Source organism: Melitaea cinxia, chromosome 1, assembly GCF_905220565.1.
Source record: "Melitaea cinxia chromosome 1, ilMelCinx1.1, whole genome shotgun sequence".
In the NCBI taxonomy this organism is placed as follows: Eukaryota; Metazoa; Arthropoda; class Insecta; order Lepidoptera; family Nymphalidae; genus Melitaea; species Melitaea cinxia.
Window position 1 is genome coordinate 3,537,311 of NC_059394.1, and position 8,757 is coordinate 3,546,067.

Sequence of the window (8,757 nt, forward strand, 5' to 3'; positions counted from 1 at the left end):
AAACATATCGCAGCTTTATTTCTATTGCGCATTATCATTACAGCCTATACAGTCCACTGCTGGACATAGGCCTCCACAAGTTTACGCCAAAAATAACGTAACTCATGTGTTTTGCCCATAGTCACCACGTTGGGCACGCGGGTTGGTGACCGCAGTATTGGCTTTGTCGGACCGAAGACGCTGCTGCCCGTCTTCTTAAGTTCCAAGATGGTTGTGGAACCTTGTTATCCCTTAGTCGCCTCTTACGACACCTACGGGAATAGAGGGGGTGGCTAAATTCTTTAGTGCCGTAGCCACACAGCACATGCGCATTAATCACTAAACAATTATCGAGTATTTTAGTATTATTTGATTAAGTTATAATCTTTTTTGTTTTAATTAAAATAACTACCGGTGTTTGTCGCCACTAGGCGTATCGTGCCAGTAATAAATTAATATAATACGGTTCCCATCACTTTGTTATTAACCGGATTTAGCCGTATTTTATACTTTGGGTTTTCATTATAATGACTTAATCCATGTAATGGGTTTCATTAATTTAACCTTTATAGATTAAAATAGTGGATGGTTTCCTTAAAGCCTAATCATTTGTAAAATTTATATTGAAAAGTCAATTTATACTCGGATTAGTATTAATTACAGTACTTGTTAAAATTAGGAATATATTTGCCATTGTAATGTGGTTAGGGTATACTATATTTTTAAAATAGAAAATAATCGATATTCTAAGAAGCGAATGGAGTGTCGATTTATATATCGCTATAAAATAAATATTGTACAATAATAAATACCTCGTGTACCGTTGTAAACAGTTCCGACGTTTTTTCCGATATCCAGTTTTACAAAGCAAGCCCCAAGAGAAAATCCCTATCTTCATGTTGACCCGTGCTTGATAAACAACAGATACGAAAAGTTTTGTTCTATTTACGTAGTCGGTAGAATATTTTCACGTTTCGGTTTTTTTTCGGTTAACACTTTTAATTTTATATTTTTAAATAAAAATATTTTTCAATTAAAATAGTCAGAGAAAATCATAATCGATGGTAACGAACCCTTGCCTTATATAAATAACTTTCTACAGAAATATTTTCACACCAGCAATATATTATTTCTAGTACGTAGTAGACTACCACAGCTGTATGGCTACGGCATTAGAGAATAAAGCCACCCCTTCTCTTCCCGTGGGTGTCGTAAAAGGCGACTAAAGGATAACACAGTTCCAATACCACCTTGGAACTTATAAAGCTGACCAATGGCGGGATAACCATCCAACTGCTGGCTTTGAAATACATAAGCCGAAGACGGGCAGAATCGCTTTCGGTGCGACAAAGCCAGTCCTGCGGTCACCAACCCGCCTGCCCAGCGTGGTGACTATGGGCAACATTGAGTTCGCGCCATTTCTGGCGCAAACTTGTGGATGCCTATGTCCAGCAGTGGACTGAAATAGGCTAAAATGATGATGATGATGATGATGATGAGTAGACTACTAGGACCTAGTAGATTTTTTTTTAAATTCATTTTATACAAATTTCTTCTTGTAATCAGTCATTGATTGTATAAATACAATTTTTGCATCAACAGGTTACAAATAGAAAACATCTGACAGATAAAGTGTAGTCGATGGTGTAAAAAAAAACATGTTTATAATTGTTTCCTTATGGTAAAAGTCACTAGGTAATAGGTAAACTTAATACAGAAACAATCAATGTACAAAAATAATAAATAATTTCTCATAGAAGAAAGCGGAGACGTTTCGGTACGTGTCATTTAAACGAAAGCGCGAGAGGCTTTTAGCGTCGTTGAATTTTTCACTAACTTTTGGAGAACGTCGTCGTCGCAGCGGAGCAAAATTATCAATTAAACAAAAACAAAAATCATTCCCCTCAATAGAGGAAGTGGTCATTGATCAGCATTGTAACGATTACAGACTGAACATGAACAAATTTTTTCTGTAATTTGTAGTAACATTCTAGAACTTCGTATGATAATTTTTATCCTTTTTATATAAAGAATATACATCTATTTTTCATTAAAAAAAACAACATATATCGAAAAGCTCGTCCTGGGAAATAAGGGATCAGAATGACTTAGGTGTTTAAATAAGATGTAGGATAGCTTGTCACGTCCAAATTGAAAATGTGCGTAGGATCGAATATCGAAATCGGGGTATTTTTTGTTTTATTTTATTTACATGTTTTCGAAACATTTTTGAATATCATATCAAAAATTGACCGCTCCAGCGGGGATCGAACCCGCATTTCCGACTGACCGTGTCAGCGCTCTAGCCAATTAAGCTATGGAACGATGTACCCGCTAGATCGAAATTTTTGATATGATGATTTTTATATTCGTTTTAAGCGAACCGTGGCGCCATGTTTTCGATATTAGACTAGACGGTACACACAATTTCACGTGGGTCAAATTCGACATCTGTCAAGTTTGTCGTTTATGTGAGTGCATTTGCTGGACTGTAGGCTAAATAACATCATACATCAATATGTATATGCTTGTGCATGACTTTACTTGGCTGTCTTTATAAACAAAAGAAATTGAAATCAAGCTAAGCTCAGAATCCTAAGGTTAATGCGAAAAAACTACGTCAATAATCTTCAGGTTTTATTACCTCAGTATAGATATACGACTAAAGTTTTACCCTCCCATTTACAAAGGGTTTGGAACAATGGGCGCTTGAAATTGATAGTTTAAGTCGTTCAAAGGTGTTGTGGAATTTCAACAAACATTGTGATGTGGATTAATTCTAGATTGTGAATACACAAGCTCAGGGTTGATATGGGGTGCCAGTAGTACCATTCTTCCCACTCGCCACGGTGGTGACACCACCAAAGTGCAAGAGCGCTCATAGTCCCCGTTGGTTTTCTATAGACGAAGGAGGCCCGCACAGATCAACCGTCGGGACGTCACGGTGGCATGCGAAAGCGATCCCATGGCGCCCCGCTATGATGACGAGGGCATCTCTGGGTTTTAGTGGGGATGTCATTAGTACTTGTTAACGTGCTGGATTCTATATTACCACTTTAAATATATAAAAAATATCGACAATCTCGCGCAGAGTGACACACGACAAGTTTTGATTTTCCTTAATTATAACGTTTATTTTATATGTAAAGGTGTAAGTACGTTCTTTAATACACTGAGTAACGAAATATAATCACAAAAAATTGTTTGCGTACAAAGTACACATGTCAGAAGTGAAACTTCTTTGGCAAACTAATTCAAAAAACTAATTTAAAAAAAACGAATTGAATAATAAAAAAAAATTACGAACTATTTACTGCTATCTATAGTTAACTAGCCTACATTTCGTATCTCAAATTTCTTTGATATGCTTTACTCTTAAGTATCTATTCTAATAATAGATGAGTTTCATAATTTATCTATAATTTTTTATATTAAGCTGAATTACAAAAAACTTACAATGAGAATTAATTGTATTGTCAAAATTCTTTTAACGACATTTTATAAATATTTAATTTTAGCGTCATCTAGTTAGATTGCAATGTAATACTATCGATATAATGTACTACCTTTGTCCTTATAGTACACGCTAGGTGGCTCTACCTACCCTTTTTATTTTAATTAAAAAAAAATTCAAAATATCACGGTAGTTTCCGTAAATAGTTCAAATTAGAGCTTCCTGTTTAATTTTAAATTTACCATAATTATGTTAAATGTAATAAATTAGAAAACAAACAAAAACTAATTAGAGCACGCGGTGTTCCCAGGCGGTCACCCATCCAAGTACTGACCGCGCCCGACGTTGGTTAACTTCGATGATCGGACGAGAACCAATGTATTCACCGTGGTAAGGAGGTTTAAAATCGTGACGCGTGACGAGATTCATCCGTAAAAAATTTACCCCCCCATGCACCTAAAGAAATTTTACTTCAATAATATGACATTAAAAATTATATATTATCAATCACTTCATCACGTTACGCCATTTTCCTTTTCATCATATTTTAATTTATTTTATTACTTAAGCTCGTAAGACTGTATTATACAAAGATATTTTGACAGTAATCCATTACGTGCCTACAATATCAAAAGTCTCGAGTCATGAGATACTTAATATTTAATGCTTAATAAATACCATTTTAAATACGTCAAAGACATAGCCAAGAGACCGTCCATTAGCGAATAATGAAATAAAAAAAAAGAGTCGTTTTTCGATAAATTCGAAGGGTAGTATATTAATTTCTGATCGGAGAGTAAATTGGACACGCGAGGGAAATCATATCCGATACTGTGATGACCGATGCTGCGAGATTTTTATACATTAACGTTAATGAAAAAATTGTTCAATATATTCCTTATGTTTAATAAAAAAATAAGGGAAAATCGACGAAAGCGATATGGTATTGAAATTGTTTAGGAGATTATATAAAAGTAGTGAAAACAAATTAGTATAACTAAATAGAGTTGTAAATTTTACTGACGTTAGTTTTTATCAGTAGAACGTTAGATATTGCGGGAATTTTATGAATTTTTATTATTTAGGCTGTAATTTATATATTATATAGTAAAATATTTATCAATTACAATAAAAAATTTCATATACATTTCTCAACTGATAATTGTAATTATTGTGTACTAGCTGTGCCCGCGGCTTCGCCCGCGTTGTAATCAGTTTGTCACAAAGTTTTCCCGGCAAACTTCCAGTGAAATTGTCATCAAAATCGCCTTGGCCGTTCCGTAAACCTTCTTCTTGAAGCCATTATCATCTCTCCATTGGTGAAACCGCATGAAAATCCGTTCAGTTGATTTTGAGGGAATCGATCACATACACTTTTGGGGACTTTGTTTTATAATACGCTAACTGTTGCCCGCGACTACATACGCGTGGTTATGAAGAAATGCATTACTATCAAGATGTTTAATGCAAATTATTTTTTTTTATTTCAGTCACTTGAAATGCTTATCACACTGAGTAACTTTTTAAAAGGCACAATTTAGTATAATTTAATAGTTATTTTTATAAAACCTCTCTATACACCACATTTTTAGTTTTATTTTCAGGCTGCAGTATAAATAACCGATCAGGCGAACTTATAGCTGCTGTATATGTTTCATACAAACTATCAACCCCAATTAAACCCTCTTAGCGGTGGAATATCGCAAAACCCGTTCTTAGCGGACGTCTGCTAACTATAATCTACCTCCCTGCCAAATTTCATCTTTGTCCATCTCTTTTATATATATATATATATTACGATGCATTATTTGGACATCTTCTCACCATCTATAGAGCATACATTTTAAATTTCAAGTCTCTTACTTCAAAAACATAGGACTTTCATACAAACTTCCGACCCCCGTTTTATCCCCTTAGAGATCGAGTATCCTAAAATCCGTTCTTAGCGAATGTCTGGGCCCTATAAGGAACCTACCTGTCAAATTTCAAGTTTGTAGCTGTTATAGTTTCTGAGATTTAATGATGAGTGAGTCAACCTACCATCCCCCGTTTTAACTCCAAAAGGGAGTTTATTTATAAAGATACATTATTTGGACACCTTCTCACCATCTATAGAGCTTACATTTTAAATTTTAAGTCTCTTACTTCAAAAACATAGAACTTTCATACAAACTCCCAACCCCCGTTTTACCCTCTTAGAGGTCGAGTTTCGTAAAATTCGGTCTTAACGGACGCCTACGTCTTATAAGGAGCCTATCTGCTAAATTTCAAGTTTTTAGGTGTTATAGTTTCGGAGATTTCGTGATGAGTGAGTCCTCCTACCATCCCCCGTTTTAACCCCAAAAGGGAGTTGATTTCTAAAGATACATTATTTGGACACCTTTTTATCATCTATAGAGCATACGTTTTAAATTTCAAATCTCTTACTTCTAAAACATAGGACTTTCATACAAACTTCCAACCCCGTTTTACCCCCTAAGGGGTCGAGTTTCGTAAAATCCATTCTTAGCGGTAGTTTACGCTCTGTAAGGAGCCTACCTGCTAAATTTCAAGTTTTTAGGTGTTATAGTTTCGGAGATTTCGTGATCAGTGAGTCAACCTACGATCCCCCGTTTTAACCCCAAAAAGGAGTTGATTTTTAAAGATACATTTTTTGGACACCTTCTCACCATCTATAGAGCATACATTTTAAATTTCAAGTCTCTTACTTCAAAAACATAGGACTTTCATACAAACTTCTAACCCCCGTTTTACCCCCTTAGGGGTCGAATTTCGTAAAATCCGTTCTTAGCGGATGCCTACGTCTTATAAGGAGCCTACCTGCCAAATTTCAAGTTTGTAGGTTTTATAGTTTCGGAGATTTCGTGATGAGTGAGTGACCTTTCGCTTTTATATATATTATTATAGATTATAGATTACATTGTGGGCGTGTGTAAGACTTCCTGCTTCAATTGCAAACGTTTGATTATTCTACATTCATTTGATTGTTTACTTAAATCTTTTGTCTTTTGTACCATTGGTCCATTGGTGTAGGTGGTACCATTGGTTTTGGTTGGTAACGATTATTGCAATCTTCAAAAAGGATTAGCAGCACTAACTATTTACAAAAAAGACGTTTCCATTTTCTTTCTTATTTATACCATTACGGTAGCAAATAAGCGTAGGGACCGCCGGTAGTAAGAGAATACTGTAGCTTGTGGATGTCAGCAACAACAGGAGTATTAACAGTGCCTTGCGAACCTTAACCCGATCCTCGCGAGGAGCTCTAACTACCGTATTCGCCACAGGGACGCAACAATACTGGAAGGCAGTATTATATGCCTGTAATCTTCTGTAAGATATTGCCTACTTTACCTTACATAAATTGTGATTTCATACAATACAATTTACCACTACAGGTTTGTTATATTTTGTCGTTGTGCCGCAGCGGCATTGATGTATCCAGTTTGACGAAGGCATTGCTCCTTGTATATTAATTAGATGATATCTCATAGACTGCTCACATAGCTTCCCACGGTACAGCGGACGTCAGCAATTATTACTTTTTGCCTTACTAAAGGGATGCGGAGTTCAATTGAAACTTTATTGATATTGTACATCTTGAATCTGCAATACATATTTTACTGATCAGACATTATAGTAGCTATTTATTATTTTAGTAGTTTTTATAAAAAAAAATAATAATAAAAAAAATTGTACGTTTTCAGCCTGTAATATCCCACTACTGGGCATAGGCCTCTTTCCCCATGTAGGAGAAGGATCAGAGCTTAATCCACCACGCTGCTCCAATGCGGGTTGGCGGACATATTCCCTACTGTGAGTAACGATCGCTATCAGGTGTACATGATAACAACCGGGACCGACGGCTTAACGTGCTCTCTGAGGCACGGTGGGGAGACCGACAAGGACTGCACAAACACCCAGACCACGGCAAACACCTGTATGACCAATACAAATGTTTGTCATGTGCGGGGATCGAACCCGCAACCGCTAGCGCAACAGGTATAATCCATAGCTGTAACCGCTGCGCCAACGCGGCGTCAAAAAAAAAATTGTAGCTAAAGCTTATTATTCGGTGCAGGATTATATAGTTGATAAAGATGTGTGGACTTAGTGACGCTGTATTTTATGCAATATGTTACTAATTTAGTACTAAAACACAATTAATATATTATTTTTCAAAAGAGTAACTGCGGAGTTTCTTGCCGATTCTTCTCTGCAGAATCTACATTCCGAATCGGCGGTAGCTTTACTTTTACAAAAATAATTTATTTTTAAAGTTTTAATTAGTAAAATGACGACTCGAAAGTGCTTTTAAGGCATATTTGAATAAAGCTGTTTTTGATTTTGATTTTATTGTTTCATTTTATAGTAGATTAAATGATTATTTTTCCGTTAGAAATTTAACACACGATTGATAGCTCCAATATAACTTGTAAAATGAAACGGTTAATAAGTTTTCCAAAATAAAATAAACAAGATATTTTTTTTCTTTACAAGGACTAAAAATAGTTGCATATGTTGTATGCTTACACACGAAAAAATAGTCAAGTAAATACTCGATTTTAGAGGTAACTCAAAAGTACTCTTTAGACATCGATCAAATTTAAACGTAACCAAATGACAAGCGCCACCTTTCAATAGTAATAAAAAAAATAATAATAATCGATATCGGTTCACTCAGTCAAAATTTATCAGGTAGCACGCATAATAAAAAATACAATTGAATTGAGAAGTTCCTCTTTTTTGAAGTCGGTTAAAAAGAATAATCAAAATCGTTACACCCATTAAAAAGTTATGAAGTAAATAAAGTACGACGAAAAAATATCGTCGTTTTGGGTCAGCGAAAAAATAGTCAAGTAAACACCCATTATTAGAGATCACTCAAAAAGTAGATAAATATCAGATCTCGATCAGATTTAAATGAGACTAAAAGACAAGCACCAAATTTCGATTTAAAAAGGAATTAACGAAGTCGGTCTATCAAGTAAAAATTTATGAGGTAGCACACATAAAAATACAATTGAATTGAGAACATCTTTCATTTTTGAAGTCGATGAGCTATATAATCACGAAGACACAATGAAAATATCTATTTGAATAATTCTAATCATTAATGTATCTACCTATACGTAACTCAGTTTGCATTGACCACTACGTTATTTTGGAAAACTTTTTTTTTCTAATAATGAAATATAATCGAAACATAACAAACAAATCTTTTGTTTAATGCAATTATAAGTTATAACAATTTTATAAAAAGATGTCAGGCGAGAAAGTTGTTCGAAGGGTTGCCATGCTAAGCGAATTGTAGTCAAGTATTT

At 34.9% G+C, this 8,757-nt stretch overlaps 1 pseudogene; it reads right to left on the reverse strand.

Moving 5' to 3' along the window:
- Nucleotides 1–3,720: 3,720 nt before the first annotated feature.
- Nucleotides 3,721–3,837, reverse strand: LOC123658509 (annotated as a pseudogene).
- Nucleotides 3,838–8,757: the final 4,920 nt, after the last annotated feature.